We start from the raw sequence: 23,733 nt of genomic DNA, 5'->3' as shown, positions 1-23,733 counted from the left end.
GCATTAAATAATAAATAATAAAAGCATTAAAATACATTGCATTAAATAATAAATAATAGAAGCATTAAAGTAAATTGCATTAAATAATAAATTATAAAAGCATTAAACTAAATTGCATTAAATAATAAATAATAAAAGCATTAAAATACATTGCATGAAATAATAAATAATAAAAGCATTAAAATACATTGCATTAAATAATAAATAATAAAAGCATTAAAATACATTGCATTAAATAATAAATAATAAAAGCATTAAAATACATTGCATTAAATAATAAATAATAAAAGCATTAAAATACATTGCATTAAATAATAAATGATAAAAGCATTAAAATACATTGCATTAAATAATAAATAATAAAAGCATTAAAATACATTGCATTAAATAATAAATGATAAAAGCATTAAAATACATTGCATTAAATAATAAATAATAAAAGCATTAAAATACATTGCATTTAATAATAAATAATAAAAGCATTAAAATAAATTGCATTAAATAATAAATAATAAAAGCATTAAAATACATTGCATTAAATAATAAATAATACAAGCATTAAAATACATTGCATTTAATAATAAATAATAAAAGCATTAAAATACATTGTATTAAATAATAAATGATAAAAGCATTAAAATAAATTGCATTAAATAATAAAAGCATTAAAATACATTGAATTAAATAATAAATAATAAAAGCATTAAAATACATTGCATTAAATAATAAATAATAAAAGCATTAAAATACATTGCATTAAATAATAAATAATAAAAGCATTAAAATACATTGCATTAAATAATAAATAATAAAAGCATTAAAGTAAATTGCATTAAATAATAAATAATAAAAGCATTAAAATAAATTGCATTAAATAATAAATAATAAAAGCATTAAAATACATTGCATGAAATAATAAATAATAAAAGCATTAAAATACATTGCATTAAATAATAAATAATAAAAGCATTAAAATACATTGCATTAAATAATAAATAATAAAAGCATTAAAATACATTGCATTAAATAATAAATAATAAAAGCATTACAATACATTGCATTAAATAATAAATAATAAAAGCATTAAAATACATTGCATTAAATAATAAATAATAAAAGCATTAAAATACATTGCATTAAATAATAAATGATAAAAGCATTAAAATACATTGCATTAAATAATAAATAATAAAAGCATTAAAATACATTGCATTAAATAATAAATAATAAAAGCATTAAAATAAATTGCATTAAATAATAAATAATAAAAGCATTAAAATACATTGCATTAAATAATAAATAATACTAGCATTAAAATACATTGCATTAAATAATAAATAATAAAAGCATTAAAATACATTGCATTAAATAATAAATGATAAAAACATTAAAATAAATTGCATTAAATAATAAAAGCATTAAAATACATTGAATTAAATAATAAATAATAAAAGCATTAAAATACATTGAATTAAATAATAAATAATAAAAGCATTAAAATACATTGCATTAAATAATAAATAATAAAAGAATAAAAATACATTGCATTAAATAATAAATAATAAAAGCATTAAAATACATTGAATTAAATAATAAATAATAAAAGCATTAAAGTAAATTGCATTAAATAATAAATAATAAAAGCATTAAAATAAATTGCATTAAATAATAAATAATAAAAGCATTAAAATACATTGCATTAAATAATAAATAATAAAAGCATTAAAATACATTGCATTAAATAATAAATAATAAAAGCATTAAAATACATTGCATTAAATAATAAATAATAAAAGCATTAAAATACATTGCATTAAATAATAAATAATAAAAGCATTAAAATACATTGCATTAAATAATAAATAATAAAAGCATTAAAATACATTGCATTAAATAATAAATGATAAAAGCATTAAAATACATTGCATTAAATAATAAATAATAAAAGCATTGAAATACATTGCATTAAATAATAAATAATAAAAGCATTAAAATAAATTGCATTAAATAATAAATGATAAAAGCATTAAAATACATTGCATTAAATAATAAATGATAAAAGCATTAAAATACATTGCATTAAATAATAAATAATAAAAGCATTAAAATACATTGCATTAAATAATAAATAATAAAAGCATTAAAATACATTGCATTAAATAATAAATAATAAAAGCATTAAAATACATTGCATTAAATAATAAATAATAAAAGCATTAAAATACATTGCATTAAATAATAAATTATACAAGCATTAAAATACATTGCATTAAATAATAAATAATAAAAGCATTAAAATACATTGCATTAAATAATAAATAATAAAAACATTAAAATACATTGCAATGCAAAACTTATCCAGAACAGTTACTTGCTACTTGTATGTTTTGGGGATTGCACTTTTTTTTTCCTTTATTTTTTAAGAAGATTTTTCCACTTATGTTTGTTGGCTTATTCCACGAGCAAGTATTATAGGCACCGCCAAAAATGACCGCAAAATCTAGTCGTTGTTGTTTTTTAAAACGAAATTACATTTTTTAAAATCCATTATTTCTGAGTAACTTTTTTTTTTCCAGAAAGATAAAACCCTGAATTTTATCATATAGAAAACAGAATAATGTAAAACTTTTTCTACTATTTTTAATTAAATTTTAAATGTTTAATTTTCCCAAAAAGTTAACAATTGACATTTTTTGTCTTGCACAAAAAACGTACATAAATATTTAAAAAAGAAAAAAGGTTTTTGAAATAATTTATTTATTTATTTATTTATTGTCTAACTAAGATTTAGGATGATTTTCTAAGAGAATATGCAAAAATATTATAAGTACCTGGATTTCAAATAATTCCACTTATTTATATAGGTAACCAGTTATGTCGCGTCAATTTAGAGTCTAGATCGACACTGTTTACGTTTGCGTTTGATAAGAAGCAAACTATGGAAGACCAAACAGGCCAAAAATCTTATTTTTCAGTGACGACAATTTCAATGTATTATTAAGCTGAGGCTGGCCAGTACCAGATGGGTGACCATTTGTATGAGTTTGGTTTTTAATGTGTACGTGTGTGGGGGCCAGGCTCCCCAAAATGGGGGTGGGGGCAATTTAAAGCAGAATAAAAAAAATTATTTCAGCGCGTTTTGTTCACCGTAGTCGAAAGGCGGAAAACGTTTTCAAACGGGATCGAAAAAAATGATGCTATTTTTAACACAAAGGGCACAATATTTATCGAATTTATTTTGTATCGATTCTTCAAAGCATGTCCTGTTTAATAATGGTCATGCATTATTCGGCTCGCTAAAAAAAATTGTTAATTTATTTATCAAAGATTTTAAAATGGCTTTTTTCGTATAAATATTAAAAAAATTTTTTTTTTGTTTTGCTTAACTTAAATTAAGTATTTTACTTAACATATTCACCGAATTTCACACTTCAAAACTCAAAAGCGGGATAATTAAACACAATCGAAGTTCTGATATTCAGACGTCAAAATAAGGTATGCAAACAATTTAAAAAAAATTTTTTTTTTAATCTATAATTCTGTCCCTTACAGCAGCACAATATGTTTTGTTCAGTTTCAGATGATTATTTTAAGCATATTTGTTCCCACTTCAAAACAAGGGGGGTTGTAAGCAAAAATATATATATATATATATAAATATCGTTTATGAAAAATAAGTACACTGTTATAAAGTTCATTCTTCTCTTAATAATCGCTGAAAATTTCGTATTGATCGGATAATTACCTGATTTTTGGTAGATTTTTAAAAAGACGGTCCGTCAAAAGGTACTGACGTGCCCCCCCTCCCAGTTTTGGCGGTGCCTAAAGTATTACCTAAGTACTCGGTCAACAAGACCATCAGGATATATTATCACAAAAAATAATAAATACAACACAAAAATTTTACGCTTCACTAAATACGAAAATGTGTTTTCCATTAATTGCAGCACGACGACTTCAACAGATAATCAAACTTATACATTAACATGTACTTAATTGAAAAGGTGCTTTGCACTCTGGAAGGGCACAAAAATACGAATTAATTCATTCTAGAAAGATTGCTCCTCCACTGGTCAAGGTCAGAAAAGGTGAGATGCAGTATTAGAACAGATGCTACACTATGATCTCGGCCTCCCCAACATATTTCTTTTCTTAAAATTCCTTCTTTTTTTTTCGGCAAAAGAAAAAAAAAACATATTAAAAAATTCGGTGATTTAAAAATAAACGAATTCGTTACATGTTCCATGTTTCAATTAAAAAAATATATACAATAACGGTTATTGTTTTTCGAACCTAATAAAAGCATTAAAAGACAAAACTACAGAAAGGTTACTTGCTACTTTTAATTATTTTTATGGATGCACTTCTTTTTTTTTACATAAAATATTTTTCTACTTACATTTTCTTTTGGCTTATTATACCAGAAAGTATTACCTACGTACTCGGTCAGGATTTATCACCACAAAAAAATACAACAAAAAATATATACAATTCACAAACTACGAAAGTGTATTCTTTTTAATATTTTAGCACGACGAAGACAGCGACGCCTTCAAAGCATAATCAAACTTACATTTTAACTCAATTGAAAAGGTTAACTCCCGATTAGTTGCGTTTTCTTTCAATTAGTATGCCAAAATAGAAAATATGCCTCAAACATTAAACAATTAACAAAAGACGAATTGTATTTTTTCATTATTTTATCACACCGCAGCCGACCGCAACGACCACGACAAAACATATTACACATTACAGTTTGGCACGTGACTACTATACAAACGTTAGCTCCCATTTAGTTGCGTTGCATGCTGGATAGGAACAAAAATATAAATTGCTTCGGTCTAGAAGGATTTCTCCTACACTGATCGAGGTCAGAAAATGTGAGATGCAATATCAGAACAGATACTACAATGTGATTTCGGCCTCCTCAACAGATATTTTTTTTAAGTTCCGTTTTTTTTTTTTTTTTTTTTTTTTTTTTGCAAAAATCATATTAACAAATACGCTACTACTTGGAAATTATACTTTCCAATATATAAATATATATGAAATGCGTCTGTATATTGTAACGGTACATTGGCCACGGATGCTAGTACCTGACATTATAATGGGCAAGAAGTGGATCCAACTAACAACTGTACTTAATTTTTTTTTTTTTTTTTTGACAGGTGGGGTAGGAGACATATTTCCACCGGGGCCTGCTAGTACAATAATAAATACGAAATCTGCATTAATTAAAATATCATATTTAAGCGTATTTTAAGATTGGGCAATGCTAAGCGGCCTGCTAGTATGTATGTATATATATATATATATATATATATATATATATATATATATATATATATATATATATAAATGTAATTCTTGGTTTGTTACAAGTGAATAAAAACATATTTCTACGTTACCAATTTATTTGAAATTTTCACACAACCCATCTTTAGAGTCGAGAGATGTTTTTATGTTATTAAAATAAATTTACCTCGCGAATTATTAAAATATTAAATAAAATAAATATATTTTTTAACCGTTAGTGCGAACCTGCTTTGTTGATAAAACTGAACTTCCGGTTCGATTCACAGCCACGAATTGACGAAAAAGAAGTAGATTTCATTTTCTGTTTACTCGATAAGTAAAAAAAAAACAAAAAAAAACATAATTCATTTGTTTATCTTCCAAATTGTTTAATTTAAACATTTTTTTCTTTATTATATAAGATCAAAAAACAGTTTATCGCTTGCTTTTTGAGTTGGTTTTTTTTTTTTTGTTGTTCGATATAAGATTGGTTGGTAAAAGTACAGTTTTTTTTTACGGATTGGTAACTTGCTTAAATAATATTTGGTGCTAATGCAAAGAGTGGTCCGCGCTATTTTTTAAATCGTATTTCCAGGTTTAATTAAAGTTTTATTATATGTTTTTTTTATTCAATTGTAAGGTTAAAATACACCCTCCCCTCCCCATATTAAGAATGGCTTTTTAAATATTAACGTTATTATTACAACACGGATCACTCTCTGCATGAGTACTGTACTTTCACCTAACAATTTAATAAACAAAACATGGTACTTATGCAGAGAAAGTATCATAATAATATAATAATAGAATAATAACGTTATTTAGAAAGCCATTCTTAACATGGGGAGGACGTTTTGTTACTATTCTATACTTTCACCTAACAATTTAATAAACAAAAGATGGTACTTATTCAGAGAAGGTACCATGCTGAAATAACGCTATTAAGAAAGCTATTCTTAACATGGGAAAGGGAGAGTGTTCTGTAACTATTTTATATTTTCACCTAACAATTTAATAGACAAAAGATAGTACTTATGCAGAGAAGGTACCGTGCTGAAATAATACCGTTATTTAGAAAGCTATTCTTAACATGGGGAGGGAGTTTTGCATTTATTCTATACTTTCACCTAACAATTTAATAAACAAAAATAGATAGTACGTATGCATAGAAAATACCGTGCTGAAATAATGTTATTTAGAAAGACATTCTTAACATGGGGATGGTATTTTGTAACTATTCTGTCCTTTCACCTAACAATTTAAAAACAAAACATGGTACTTATGCAGAGAAGCTACCCCGCTGAAATAATGACATTATTTAGAAAGCCATTCTTAACATAGGGATAGGGGTGTTTTGTAACTATTCTGGACTTTCACCTAACAATTTAATAAAAAAAAGTTAAACTTAAGCAGACAAGGAAGAGTACTGAATCATTAACATTATTTAGAAAGCCATTCTTAACATGGGGAGGGAGGATGTTTTCTAACTATTTTGTACTTTCGGTGCTGATGCAGAGAGTGATCTGCGCTCTTTTTTAAATCGCATTTCCACGTTTAATTAAAGTTTTATGATATGTTTTTTATTCAATTGTAAGGTTAAAGTACAGAATATGTATAAAATCCCCTTCTATATTAAGAATGGCTTTTTAAATAATAACGTTATTATTTCAGCAAGGATCACTCTCTACATGAATACCGATTAACGTTTTGTTCTTTGCTTTTTTTACCGTATTTTTTTTTCAAGAAAACCCTTTTTTAACAAAGATTGAAAGTGCACGTTTTTTCTTTTCTTTCTTTTTACAGAATTTGTTTTTATATAAGAAAATATGAATGCTTATAAAGAAATTGGGTACTCGTGCACTTATTGATCCGTGCTGAAATAATAACGTTATTATTTAAAAAGCCATTCTTAACATTGGGAGAAGAGGGTGTTTTGTACCTATTCTGTACTTTAACCTTACAATTGAATGAAAAAAAAACGGTAAATTTTTAGATTAGGTCCACCTCCACAATTTTCTTTTAAATGACGACTTTTGTAGGTTTTCGACTATGCTGAATACGGAAATCGCATTGAAATTTTGCAGAAATAAGTAGTTATCGAGATATTAAAAATTTGTATAATGCATTGTAATCTCTGGCAGCCATCTTTTTTACACGCTTGCGTGCGTCATAAACAAATCTATGCACGTAACAAAGATGGCCGCCAAAGAATACAATGCATCAAACAACTATCTATATCTCGATAACTACTTATTTCTGCAAAATTTCAATGCGATTTCTGTATTCAGCATAGTCGGAAACCTTTAAAGTCGTCATTTAAAAGAAAATTGTGGAGGTGGGCCTAATCTAAAAATAATACCCAAAAAAAAAAACATAAAACTTTAATTAAGCTTGGGAATACGATTTTAAAAAAATAGCGCGGATCAGTAAGTGCATTAGCACCCATTAATCGACTCACGTGACCTTATTAACAAATGTTATCAAAGGCAAGATATGTTACTTTATTACCGAAATGGATAATTTTTTTTGTTTTTTTTAATGCAAAATTTTTATTCGGCTCAAAAACACAGCGTTTACTGTTATATTTGAAAATACAAATGGCGGCAGACTGTGTTAACACATTAGGTTTGGGAAAATGAGTTAAAACTAAAAAAATATACAAAATACTGTTAAAAACCACTGAATACATGTCTGCCTATGTCACAGTAACATATATTGAGTTCCTGACAGTATTTTGTATAGTTTTTTTAGTTTTAACTCATTTTCCCAAAGTTAATGTGTTCAACAGTTTGCCGCCATTTGTATTTTTCAAATATACAGATAAACACTACATTTTTTCGAACCGATTAAACATTTTACATTAAATAAAAACACTAAAAAATTATCCAGTTAGATAGAAACGTAATTTACCTTACCTTTGCTTTCATTTATTCGTTTTTGAACAACTTTTTCGAATCTGTGTATAGTACCCCCCTTACCCAAATATTAATTAAAAACTCACATTTTTTAATACAATAAAAAAGAAAACTATTTAGCGTTTCAATGGTTTAGCAACTTTCGGCTTAATCCACTGAATGATGGTCGAGCCCAAGCCATGATTGATGGTAACTCCCGAAGATCCGGATCCAATTCTGCAAGAGTACCATATTTTTTTTATTTTCGCCTTTTTTTTTTAACTTTTTGGAGTGGATTGCTGTACTAAGAATATAAGAAACATGCATTTCCTCTTTTTATTAGAATTTTCCATTACACGAAATTAAGCCACAGTAACGCGTGGCAAGGTACAGCTAGTATATATATATATATATATATATATATATATATATATATATATATATATTATCTAGTATATACATGCATATATATATATATGTATGTATATACTAGATAATATATATATGTATGTATATACTAGATAATATATATATGTATGTATATACTAGATAATATATATATATATGTATATACTAGATAATATATATATATATATGTATATACTAGATAATATATATATATATGTATATACTAGATAATATATATATATATGTATATACTAGATAATATATATATATATATGTATATACTAGATAATATATATATATATATATATATGTATATACTAGATAATATATATATATATATATATGTATATACTAGATAATATATATATATGTATATACTAGATAATATATATATATGTATATACTAGATAATATATATATATATGTATATACTAGATAATATATATATATATATGTATATACTAGATAATATATATATATGTATATACTAGATAATATATATATATGTATATACTAGATAATATATATATATGTATATACTAGATAATATATATATATATGTATATACTAGATAATATATATATGTATATACTAGATAATATATATATATGTATATACTAGATAATATATATATGTATATGTATGTATATACTAGATAATATATATATATGTATATGTATGTATATACTAGATAATATATATATATGTATATGTATGTATATACTAGATAATATATATATATGTATATACTAAATAATATATATATATATGTATATACTAGATAATATATATATATGTATGTATATACTAGATAATATATATATATATATATATATATGTATGTATATACTAGATAATATATATATATGTATATACTAGATAATATATATATGTATGTATATACTAGATAATATATATATATATATATATATATATATATATATATATATATATATATATATACTAGCTGTACCTTGCCACGCGTTGCTGTGGCTTAATTTCGTGTAATGGAAAATTCTAATAAAAAGAGGAAATGCATGTTTCTTATATTCTCTCTCTCTCTCTCTCTCTCTCTCTCTCTCTATATATATATATATATATATATATATATATATATATAGCATTAGAAAATAAACTGTTTGAGACGACTTAACGATGCGAAGATGTTATTAAATGAGAAACAATATTTTTGTTAATGGCTCGTCTAAGAGCTTTCGCCAACTTTCTTTAATACACATACACATACACACAAACACATGCACACACATGTATAATGTTTGGTTTACTTAGATAAACAAACAATAGTGCCAAGGTTCTTGCAGGGATCATCAGCTGTTTACCACAAAACACAGTTTCGGGGGATTTTAAAACTAAACAGTATATTACATCATGGATCCCCAGCAGTGTTGATCAAGCATCACCTCCCTCAAAACATGAATATATGTATATTAGCATTCCCGTTTCCGGCCGGGTCAAAATTAATCCCCCTCCCCAAACACAACAGCGTGCACGCTCTTTCTCCTTACGAAGATAACACTCTATATATAATGAGACTAAACCTCATATCTAGAATCCTTATTCCGATTTTGATTAAAATCCATTACATTATTTTTTATTCTAAAAATGTTTAAAATTCAAGATTTAAGATTAAAGTGTTCTTGATAAAAAAATAAATGAAAGTTACGGAATTTCAATTAACATCTCGTGATTATGGATCAAATTTAATGCAATTCTGAAATATTTTAATCTTTATTTATTACACATAGATATAATAAAAGAAAATTATTATGACGTTTCTGATTTTTTGAGATGAGGATTGGTTATTCGAATTATTTGGATTCATCGGACTACTGCTCCCATCTTGACTGTGATTTTAACACCTTTTCGGTCGATGTAACCTCCGACCTTCTTCAGATGTATCTTGTCGAACTTGGGAATATTTCTGTCAAACTCGAAAGTTTGAATGGAATTTCGAACGGAAAACTTTCTTTCACTTCACGGAGGTAGTGTGCTATTGTTCCGTTAGCCATGACTGTAATTTGCAGTTTTATTTTTCGGTCGTCTATACTGAGGATTGAACCTTCAACCTTCAGGAGAATATCACATTTTACAATTGATTTTTCGAAGTACTATAACCACGGCGCCACGGGTTCTTGCGCACTCGCACTCAAGGTAAGAACTAGTCCGATGAAAAATAATTATTTTTAAAAGTTATTATTATAGAACCAAGATGTGGATAGTAGTCCGTGTAATCCAAATGAACGAAAATAATTATGGCTTGAATCAATCGAATCTGGAGGCATGCGCACATTCGTCTAGTTTTGATTGATCAGATTTGTGTAAGATGAAACCATCCTCGTAATTAATGAGGATTGCAAACCAAATAAATTAGTTGCAGTAGTTTGGACAATCTTAACAGTAAATCTCACCAAGAGTAAGTCGCTCTTGTTGATTAAACCGGTACCTGTTGACTGTTCGACTGTTAACAGGGGTGGGGGCGATGTCGAATTGAGGTGGAATTGACTCGTTAGTATGTTCAAAGGAAAATGAAAAAAGATTAAAAGAAATGTTTATTTTAAAAAGGGGATACAGTGGAGAAAAGAAAAAAAAATATAACATCCTAATCCTTATTTTTACGCGGGGGGGGGGGGGGTACTGTCAATGTCAAATTTTGTTTGTGAACGGAACACTGATTTAATGATTTTTATTTCTTGTATAAAAGAACCTGCTGGACGCCCGGCGTTGTCCGGTCGTACAATACGCTTACACTTGATATTTTAATTTATGCAGATTGCGTATGATTTATTATAGAATCAATCCTCTATTGAACATTATATATTACGAGGAATAATTTGCCCGGTGGACTAATTCGGAGAAGAAAAAATAATAATGATAATGTCGTTCATCAAATTCCGTCTGTGTTTGCTTATAATATCACGTCAGCCGATATTTGGGCTTGACGATGAATGCCCTGGAAAAGTCACTTCTGATTAATGTTTAGTTTTAAAATATACAAACGAAGAAACGATTAGCGGCAATATTAAATGGCATTTCTTCTTTTATAGTAAATTGAACTTATTAATGAGAAAAAAATTAAAATAAAATGGTGAAGTACACCCAGGCTTGAACAGGGGATCATTCGATCTGTTGTCGAATGCTCTACCACTGAGTTATGTTTCCAAATGACGATAAGTCTGTTATTTTATTTTATTTTTTTTTAAGAAGAATTGATTGGCTGAGATTTTATTATTTCTCTTTGTCGGTGTAACGTAAATTATTCCCTTGTAAAACTTTTTGTTTCTTTTTTTTTATCTATAAGAGAGAAATACTATTTTTAATATAGGATTTTTTCGATTTCCGATATTCGTCGGATGAATGTCTGTACAAAACATATCTAAGATCACTGCCAGACATATAAATTAACTTAGTGTAAAATTTTCAAAAGATAAAACTAACCGTTTCGGAACATATGAGGAAAGAACACATACATACTACTAGTAGAGATTATTCTCCAATTTATATTTGTGTGTTCGATATATAATATTATATATATATATATATATATATATATATATATATAAAAAGTGATGAGACGATTCCAATATTTTTCCCGATTCCGATAATCTATGAATCTCTAATTATTTTACTATAAGATTGTTATTTTCCTCGATTTTCGTACATCACATTAAATATGCAGATATTTTCCTAAACGTCAAATTACATTAAATATGCAGATATAAATATATATATTAAATATATATCAAATATTAAATATGCAAATATATATATATATATATATATATATATATATATATATATATATATTGTGTGTGTATTTAAGCAGCATATTTTCATTTAAGCAAGCATTGTTTAAATAACAGATTTTTGTTTAATTATATCTTGTTTTATTTTTTTTTTCGATTTTTCCCATGATATTTTTGCGTGAAAATAAAAAAGAATCTATATAAGTCCCATAGGTGTCATAAATATTTTCAATTCTTCGTCTAATTATCTGATAAAAAAACAAATTGATAGAAAACTAATGAAAAAAAAAAAGATCTTCAAAAAGCAGCTGCGAATTCGGCATTTGTAGAGAATGAGACGCCAAAAAAAAAAAGTATCCTCACCTTGTTAGACATAGAGTTAAACAAACTAAATTACGCATCTATCTATATATAAATCTGTATTTTGTCTGCTTATTTGTTTGTTTACAATGAAGATATAGATGACGTCATATGATTGTACATACATACATATATATATATATATATATATATATATATATATATATATAGTCATCCACATACAGTACTGTTTCGCTGTTTCACAGCTCATCAGTGCGGCTAGACAGGCAACCACCGCAAGCCAGGATTGAAACCCGACTGTATGTATGGCAGTCAAGGCTCCTAACCATTATGCTATTGGCGGCCGCTGAACGAGTAGTGAATTTTACGATGTTTTGACATCGTCCGAAATACCTCCGCTCGATTTGTTTACACAAAGAGCGTCGCTTATACGCTAATGGTAATTCGTGTATCACTTCTCAATATGCTTAACTATATATATATATATATATATATATATATATATATATATATATATATATATATAAAGTGATGAGACGATTCCAATATTTTTCCCGATTCCGATAATTTATGAATCTCTAATTATTTAACTATAAGATTGTTATTTTCCTCGATTTTCGCAAAAACACATTAAATATGCAGATATTTTCCTAAACGTCAAATTCCACTTGTGTTGAATGATTTATAGATTTTAGCTTTACTGGTATTTTAAAATCAATAAATATTTATTATTTTATCATTATTACCATCAGCGGAAAATTTTACTTTAAACAAAATCAAATAAAAAAAGAGAATTAAAAAGAGTCGTTTTGGCATCAGAAAATAGGCATCAATTTTTCCGATTCCGATACCCCGAAATTTTCCGATTCTCGATTCTGATTCCGATTAATCGTCCCAACACTAATATATATATATATATATATATATATATATATATATATATATATATATATATATATATATATAAACACATCTATAGATATACTATGACGTCATAAGGATGACGTCATGTATGGGGAGCCAAAAATAAAAGATTCGCCGGGCAGACAGCTAGCATATATATATATATATATATATATATATATATATATATATATTTCACAATGGGTGAGAAACCCTTTCGAGGGAGCCCCAGCTTCCCACATTTAGGTCCTTTTACCAGATGTGTACTGTTCTCGTGGGGAGGCAATCTGCCTGGGCAATTCCAAAATGTCAGCATCAGTCAGCGTGGGCTTGACTGAAAAGTGTTTTGTACGAATAAGTGCAGAAAGGTGATAGAGGTCACGCCTGCTTGCAGACAATCGAATTTATAGTAATGTTCAAACGTTATGTTTGTACTTCTCCCTCTCCTTCTTTATTTCACAATTAAGAAAGCGAGGAGAAGTCAATCGTACTGTTTTAGACAGTTGAAGCCGAGGACGCTTTACAAGATGGTCTCGTGCCAGCGACGCTCTTAGCAGTTTGTGCTGTCCGCGATGGACATGGGCCTACAATCACTGAAGACATACTTGGCCTAATGGACAAGATCTCCACGTTAAAAACACGACGCTGGTGTCTAACTCTGTCCCGTGGGGAGGCATTGTAAATTGGTACAACCACTGAATTTAAAATGCTCCTTGAATGTAAAATAAATAATTCGATATTTTTATTCAAAAAAATGGGTGTTTGTTCGCTTATTGTTATACAAGCGTTCAATTTCAGTGAAGCGGTTCTTGTAATCAACAACGCCGATAAAATCCTGCCCGTAACGACGTCAAGAAAAGAACCACCAGTAGCTGTCGCACACTAGTGATTGATCTTTGATGTTTTTATCGTTCGTCTGCGTCTGCCTATTGTTTATGCCAACTGTTCCAGAAATGCCCCACGACAAACCAAGTAACTCTCCCCAGCAAAATATGGGATCACACACACATGTTATATAGGTGTTATCGTCTAGTGGTTAGGACCCCACGTTGTGGCCGTGGTAACCCAGGTTCGAATCCTGGTCACGGTACCAAATTACTGTTTGTTATATAGATGTTTCATTGAGAGAGGATATTCTTAGAAAGAGAGTAGAAGTCTTATTATAATTGATGCTTTTTCTTAGTGAGAGATGCTTAGAAGGAGTTTTATTACAGTGAGGGATGTTGAAAGACTCCGAGAGAGAGAGAGAGAGAGAGAGAGAGAGAGAGAGAGAGAGAGAGAAGTTGTTTATATAAGAGACTTAGAGAGATATTGTTCATGTTATAAGAGATTCTTATATATTAAAAGTTCATTCCTTAATTGTGTTGAATGGAAGAAGAAGAAAGCTCTTTGAGTGAGGACATATCGTTCAGACATGATGATGTTGAGACGTGTATGTAAAGAGATAAAATACAAATATATAATACAATTGGACTTTACCTTTGTATAAGAATCATAAACACAAGACGAGCTTTACAAAAAACACTTGATGGTTTATTCTTCACACGACCGTGATTCCATCATCAAGAATTCAAAGTTTCACATTTTTTTTCTTGAAGTGACGTCTCGCTCCTAGAATCTCTCTGAGTTTTCTCACTGACTCTAACTCTAACTCAAGCTTTTCTCTATCCCTAGAACTTTCTATTTTCCGTGACGTCATACACATGTTAAAACGTGTGCCTTCTTTCACGTGTTATGGACATACGTGTCCAAAACTTTTCCTATTTCTCAGTAACCTATTTATCCAATATGTTAAAAACATTATCTTATAAGCTGCATTCTTTCAATTTAAAATTTCATAACAAACTTGATAGTTAACATTCTTTCCTTGAAATATTTATCTATATTCTAAACAAATGTTTGCTTTACATTTTTAAATTCTCACACGTAATCTATTTCTAAACCCAGATTACGAGGTTCGAATTTGTCTATTGCTATTTCATTTTATTTTAAACTAAATTCTCCATTTTTATACTTACATGAAAAGGGGACAGCCCTTATCATGTAACACACACATATAGTAATTTATAAAATATATATGGCGATTAAGTTACACTAAATATTCCGCGTTTCATCCACTCTATGACTTTTCAGGCTTATGCGCATATAAGCCTGAAAAGTCCTAGAGTGGATGAAATGCGGAATATTCAGTGTAGCTTAATCGCCATATATATTTTATAAATTACTAACTAGCTCTACCTACGTATTGAGCACTTTTGAAGTAAATACTTAAAGTCTACGCATAAATCTATACTTTCGTATATTAATTTTATGTGAGTAAATTAAGTAGTTATATATATATATATATATATATATATATATATATATATATATATATATATATATATTTAAAACGGTACTCACCCTATCTAGGTTTAACCGGGTTCCTCCAAAGGAGGAAGTTCCATGGGAGTATGAAATTCACGAGCGGTCTACAGTCGCATATATATCTCCGTTAGGGAAGATGAACGACGTTAGGTTTTTGCAGCTCTTGCAAGGCGGTGTCAACGTCCTCCTACATACAGCGCCTGGTATTCCCAAATTGGTCACGCATCTGGTTCTAATTAGCCTCAACGTTACTTAACTTCGGTGATCTGATGAGAAGCGGTGTGTCAGCGTGATTACGCTATACAAACACACACTCACGCACACACACACACACACACTCACACACATGTTATAATAGAATAACCTCGCACACTCCGGACAATCAGATAGACATTGTAGATATACTCCTCCGGGATTAGAGAGTTTGGAAGACACAAAACGAGACAGAATCTCGTATTCTATCCTTTGTAAATAAACCTTTGGATTAACCCTAAGTGAATATCCGTTGTTATGATTATCTAAAGAAAGATATATCAATATATAATTATTTACTATATATATATATATATATATATATATATATATATATATATATATATATATACATATATATATATATACATATATATATATATATATATATATATATATATATATATATATTTAGTGGAGATGGTAATTAATAAAAACTGAAGAAAGTGCTCAATACTGTTGTAGAGCAAATATGCGTTTTATTTTTTGTTACCGTATCTTTCTGTTAAGTTACATTATTGTTTCGGCTACATGGCCGTTTTTTTTTTTTTTTTTGCCGTCTGTAGCGTCCTCAGAAGTCTGAGGACGCTACAGACGGACAAAAAAAAAACGGCCGTGTAGCCGAAACAATAATGTAACTTAACAAAAAGATACGGTAACAAAAAATAAAACGTATATATATATATATATATATATATATATATATATATATATATATATATATATATATATATTATAATACTTTGTCAAAATAAATATTAACAATTATCTTTATATCTACAGACACTAGTGTTCCATGCTCATGCAATCATGAGCGTAGGAAGTGATAATTACTGCTGGTTGGTAGATTCGAACCCAGTCACTAAATCACGCTTGAAGTCTTGCATAGCTAGAGGATTGCGTCAGGAATCTGCCACTTTCTGTAGCGTTAGAATAATTCAACGGCTTCTTCTAAATCCTTGAAGCAATTATTCTCGTCGAAGAATATTCATGGACTTGAGTACAAAAACAAATGCCAGAATTCTTCAAACATTGTGCTTCGAAGCTGTAGGGTTAGAACGGAAGTTGACGGGGAATGTACGGGTTTAGATTCTTGAACGTCACATATTTTCCGAATGATAAATTCGAAAGTATCTCATGTAAAACCTCTTGATAATCCCGACAAGCGCCAGAGTGAATCAATCCTTTAAATGCTTAAAATCCATGCGGGATTTTGGTTTCTTTGCGGATGTAAGTGCTTGCTGGCCTCCGTTTACTGAATGATCCCGGTTAATCCATGTTGTCGACCTTTCCTTCTAAGGATCACTTCTTTGTTCATGACTGCGTGTGTTGGATCGGCCTAACAGATACGGATAAAGACTATCGAATCGTTTCTGCAAATTCAAATCGACTGATGCACTAACTAGCTATATAAATCTATTGTTTATGCTCCTACTAACTATATAAGTTTACGTACTCGTTAGTTATATAAACCTATTGTTCCTGTTTAATTGCATCCCTACAAGGGCAAAGTTAGACACAATTTCGGTTATCATTGTGGAGAAAATTCAGCTCCTCAAAACGGCACACTTTTAATATGTATAAAAATAATTAAAATTACCTCAGTCTAGAAGGACTTCTCATTCAGTGACAAAGTACAGAATAGACTAAGTATAGCAACAGAACAGATAATACACTTTATTCCTAACCAAAAGACCAAGGAATTGTTGAATTGTTTATGCTTTCACTGGTAATATAAATTTATTGTTCATGCATTCAGCAAAACCAGTCATATTTGAGTCAAATTTGTAGAAGCGCTTCCATTTTATTTCTTACATATATACTAGCAGGGAAACCCGACGTTGCCCGGTATTGAATGAGGATCACCGAATGTTTCACATTTAATTTTATTGTCATTGAAATCTGTGAATTCGCCCATATTTTAATCAATCGATTGATTACCTGCTCTAGTTGTGGATCCATCGTGTGTACGATTAGGAAGCTTTACATGCCTCCCTGTCGTGACTTACTCCAAAATACATTGCAGTCTACATTGCACTGTAGAGAACGTACTGTTGATTTTATAAAGTTATTTTTATAAAATAGTTTGACTTAAAGTTTAAAATGCAAAATTCAAGTTTCATGGTTCCATGTTGATCTAAATAGAAACGCTCAATTTCGAACACGCCATTGCCATATCAAAGAACCTACTGTTGACTTTTATACTGTTTGTGCGATGATAAAAACTTAATTTCACTTGCGATGTTAGGTTGTATAAGGATGTTTACTTCAGTAAAAATCGAACTGTTCCTTCTTTAATCGAATTTATACATTTACATTATAAATATACGATTTATATATATATATATATATATATAATATATATATATATATATATAACTACTTAATTTCATGCATAGATTTTCAGTATTTACTTCAACAGTGCTTAATACATAGATAGAGCTAGGTAGTAAGTTATAAAAATACATATGGCAATAAAGCTACACAGAATATTCCGCGTTTCATTCTCGTGAAAATTCTCCAGACTTATGCAAAGAGTTGCGGTTACTTCGTGTTTTTATATAAGGACATGCTATTGAATTTTTAGTTAGCCAATCAGCTTCCAAGTTTCTACCGCGCCCATCCTAATCAGCCAATGGGCGGGCACTTTCTGCGGCTTCCATTTGACCTAATTAAGAAGGTCAAATAGAAGTCACGCAAACCCAAATTTGTCTGTTTCTTTCCCCCAACAGATGTTAGGGAGGGGAAAGCAGCTCCCAATTGTCCAGACTGATATACAAGATTGATCAAAGCTGATTGCTTTTGGACGTTTTTCCCCGGCGCAATACCGAGAAGACGTCGTTTGAGTTTAGTTTCACATATTTATACTAAAAAGCCCAATCAACACACGAGAAGCCAAAATAGCAATAATTTTGTAAAAGTCGACGTAAATAAATCTAGATGCGACGCGCTTTCCCAAATCGTACATATTGTTATTTAGGACCCATATAAACAGTTGTAAGCGATCGTAACGACCTCGGAACCGTGTGCGAGAAAAGCCTTTTGAAAACATACACGAAATGGTCACACACATTTTGCCTTTTATATATATAGAAGATAAAACACTCCACATTCTCAAGCTATCAACTCCATTATTTATCTATCCATTCAGTCTTGAAAGACAATGGATACCCCCTGCAAAGGTAACTACGAATATAGTTGTAAAGCAAGGGTTGCACAATCCCCTAACCACACCTCTCCTGAATCGCTGCTTGAGTCCGGTGACAAGGACTCCACAACAACTGGACACAATGCCTAGATATTTATGTTACATGTTTGAATAAATCAAACTTTATTATAAGTAAATAGCTTGATTTATTACAAGCAGTTCAGCCCGGCTTTGCTCAGGCCCTATGTACTGTTTATAACTTTATATGTATATATATATTAAAAAATTGATTTAAGTCCAGGTAACCTACATCTAAAATTTCAAGTGTTTAGACCCAAAATTGGTGAAGGAGTTTAGTAGAGTCTGCAAAGGTCAACTCTTTCAACTTTGACCTCTTGACAGCCAAATTTTCGCCCCAAAACTGATTAAAAAGCTTGCTACATGTCTGAATACCCTTTATGTAACATTTCAAATGTTTAAACCCAAAATTGGCTGAAAACTTTGCTAAGGACCGTAAAGGTCAAATCTTTTGAACTTTGACCCCTTGGCAGCAAAATTTTCGACCAAAAACTGATTAAGCTTGTCCTATGTCTGAATACACTTCATGTAAAATTTTAAACGTTTAGACTAAAAATTGGCTAAATAATTTGGTAGAGACAGCAGAGGTCAATTTTTTTTTTTTTTAATTTGACTCCAATTTTGACCCCTTAACATTTATTGTTTCGGGCTCAAATCAAATTAAAAGGTTTAATCCATGTCCCAGTAACCTACATCTAAAATTTCAAGTGTTTAGATGTAAAATGGGAGAAGTTTGGTAGTGTTTTCAAAGGTCAAATCGTTGAACTTTGACTCGTTGAGAACCGAATCTCTGGCCGAAAACCGATTAAGAAGATTTTTTTCCAAATCTCAATACTCCTTATGTCAAATCTCGAATCTGTAAACTGAAAATTGATAGACAAGCAAAAGAAGTTTTACTATGTTTTTATAAGGATGCTCAATAGCAAATAAAGTTCAATTTTTTTAATTCAATATGAACAACTAAATCATAAACTTATATAATTGCCCTAGAAGACCGTAGTTTTAATTACTGTTGATTAGCATTGTGATAGTAGTATGGCATGTGTCCATGTTTGTTTGAATAAAAATATTTATATTTTTTATTTTACGTCAGTACTCAGAAATCAAACGCTTAATCACTTTGTTGTTTTGGTCGAGGTTTACTTGTAAGAGAAAGTGTCATCATACCAGGTTGTCCTTACAAACTTTGTAGAAAGACACCTTAGATACTTGAGAAGAATTACTAGTAGGCATTCAAATTTTTTTTTTATCACATTTTTTTTATTACATTTTCACCTCAAACAAGGCACATTGCCACTTTGATGTAGGGGGCTACTATTAGGGGCATAAGCTACAGAGGTACTATGTGGGGAGTTGGGCAGCAAGATGTCGATTCACGTTACACTCGAACTTCTGCATGTCAGTACAGTTGGGGAAGCAGGAACCCGGAAGGGAATTCTGAAGTCTAGCGATTCTGGGGAAGAAACTACTGGAGTAGAAGGCTCTCTTAAATCTAGGGATCTCAACTGTGAAGGGGTGGGATTTAGCTGCTTGTCAAGTTTGTCGAGGTATTTACGTTGAGGGGGTACAAGTGCTTGAAGTTCGTCAGAGTATTCACCGTTAAAGTATTTTTAGAACAGGCAGAGGGTTGCTACATTTCGTCGATGGGACAGAGGCTGAAGCTTAGATGACAGTTCAGGACTTATCAGGTTGGCAACTCTCTTTTGAAACTTGTCTAGGAGCGAGAGACTAGTAGCAGATGCACCAGCCCAAATATGACAAAAATACTCCATACATGGGCGGATGGTGGCCTTATAGAGGTACAGGATACTTTTGGGCGTTAGTAGCTTTCTAGCACGGTAGAGAGAACCTACCTTCTTCGCAGCGGTCCTGGCAATGTGTCAATGTAATTTTCCAACTCGTTTCCTGTGAACATTAGGCAGAGGGGGTGAAAAGATGTACTTTCAGGTAAAGAGTCTTTGACCATTGCTATTGGTGGTAGAGAAGGTTTCTTGTAGTTATTGAAGGTAACAAGTTTAGTCTTGGTAGCATTGAATGTGACCATCCATTTTTGTCACGATTCCACTACAGATTGGAGGTCGTCCTTTAGTGTTTCTGCCATTTCTTTAGATATGTGTTCATTTGTTTTCCTGTCGTGTCTGTTATAGAGCATGGTGTCATCGGCATATATACCCATCTCACAGACAATTTTGTCAGGGAGGTCATTTATGAATATTAGGAATAATAGAGATCCAAGGATAGACCGTTGAAGCACTCCCGCATTTATATCATATTGTTTAGATGTACAACCGTCGAGGACAACCTGGATTTTTCTCTTATCTAAGAAGGATTTAATTATGTTAAGTATTCTTCCAGTGATACCGTATGATCTGATTTTCCTGAGAAGATCTTCATGCCATACCCTGTCAAAAGCCTGTCTAATAGGTATTCGAATTCTCTACTGTAGACATTCAAGTTCTTTCCAATAGGCATTCAAATTTTTGCCGATAGGCATTCCAATTCTGTCCAGTAGGCATTCAAGTTCTGTCCGGTAGACATTCAAATTCTTTGTAAAAACAAAAATTGCTTCCCTTAAAATTCCAACCCTAATTATATCCATTATTTTTGATGATCATTATTTATTTATTTATTTATTTTTTATGGGCGATCATTCCGAACCATCACAGACATGTTCTTTTTATTCTTGTTGATGCAAATAGCTTTGCTCGTAAAAGTGCCATTCCCAAATGGAATCCACTACGAGTATAACCCATCGCAAAGCAAGTTTAGAGTCAAAGAACAAAAGTGCAGAATTCATGTTTCCACGGTAATAAAATATTTTTATCTTTGTTCTCAGGTAATATAGATCCGTAAAGTGCTACCCAACACTTTATTCACGATGGCAGGTGGAGGCGGAGGTTTGCTTCCCGAAACAATAATCGACAATCAATCTCTTCTGCATTTTTCGTTTGGTCTCCACAAAAGAAACGCTATGGCAATTTTCAATTATCTGAATTCTCTGATTGGCATTTATTGCGGCCGAAATTTTTATAGTTCTGCCAGAATCGGTAAGAGAGAACGGAATTTAAATAACTGATGTTTCATTTAATGACGTTTTCAAAGATGCACCTTTATTTTTTGGCGTTTTTTTATTTATTTTTTATTTTTTGTAGGATTCTGATCCTGCAAATATAACGAGGTTAAAGGGAATTACCGTTTTGTGATACAATAACAGGCAACGAAATTTTTTTTAACAAAATTGAGGGACATTTTGAGAAGGGGTAAAAATCATTTTTGTAATTTGATGCAAGAATACCTAAATTGTAACAATTTCAAAATCACTACTTGTGATAGAAAATATTTTTATTTTACTTGGGAGTCATCACTTACCAAGGCCTGAAGGCCACTCGAGGATAATGGTTAATAAATGTTAGGTATTAGTGCAGTAATTGTTAATGATGTAAATTGGGTAGAATTTGATTATTTATGGGAAGGCTCAACAAGAACTTGTTTACATTGGATTTGAAGGCTACTACCCAAAGTGTGAGCATGTCAACTCTTTGGGTTATTTTGTGCAAAATGTCTATGGGTTCAGGGAGCCTTTGCTCCCTGCTCTAGCTGCTGTATATAGAGTTCTTTTTAAATTTTTTGATAAAGGCCAATTTTTTTAAGATATGAAAGTATGATATGGGGGTTGTTTTTATCGAATAAATCCTTTTTTTTTTTCTTTGTAGAAATTATTCCTTGTAGTTAGAAAATCAGTGCATTCAATTAATATATGTTTGATTGTGAGTATTATTTGACAAGGTATACAAATGGGTTGGCTTTCTTTTTTTTAGGAGATATGAGTGGATTAAATGTGTATAGCCTATTTTTATTCTTGTTAGTTTGACTTTAAAAAATATGAAACGCTTCACGAATTTGCGCGTCATCCTTGAGCAGGGGCCATGCTAATCTTTTCTGTATTGTTCCAATTTTAGTATATGTACTGCCGAAGCGTGTACTCTTCTTATTGAAGCTGAACCCAGGGCTAGAGGTCCAGGAAGGTTTCTATTGCATCCCAAGAGAGAAGTTTTGGGGGTTGATCTGAGTAACGTACGATGATGTTATCAATTCTGTCTTCTGCATCAAAACAAAGTTAATTAGAAGCAAATCGGCATTAATCAGTAAATGAGGTTTTATTACATTAGTTAGAGAAACCGGAAGTCCTCTTTCTTTCCCCCTTTTTCTTCGCCTTTCTCTTTCCTCCCCCTTCTCTCTTGTTTTTTGTGTCCTTTCTCCTTCATCTCCATTTCCTCACTCTTTTCTCTCCACCTCTTCCTCT

General features: G+C 30.0%; 1 protein-coding gene and 1 non-coding gene across 4 annotated transcripts in view; one reads left to right on the top strand and one right to left on the bottom strand.

The window, feature by feature from the left end:
* Positions 1 to 23,733, top strand: part of LOC145254646 (protocadherin Fat 4-like) — a 1,852,201-nt gene that overhangs the window by 562,292 nt on the left and 1,266,176 nt on the right. The gene's annotated exons all lie outside the window — the stretch shown is intronic.
* Positions 23,307 to 23,413, bottom strand: LOC145255059 (U6 spliceosomal RNA). The gene has a single exon (XR_013863849.1). It is a non-coding gene; the product is annotated as a U6 spliceosomal RNA (small nuclear RNA).

The sequence above is a fragment of the Euprymna scolopes genome, chromosome 30, assembly GCF_053919585.1.
Source record: "Euprymna scolopes isolate OS-2025 chromosome 30, ASM5391958v1, whole genome shotgun sequence".
NCBI classification, from domain to species: Eukaryota; Metazoa; Mollusca; class Cephalopoda; order Sepiida; family Sepiolidae; genus Euprymna; species Euprymna scolopes.
The sequence above is the reverse complement of the archived record's forward strand: the minus strand, read 5'-3'. Positions and strand labels throughout refer to the sequence as shown.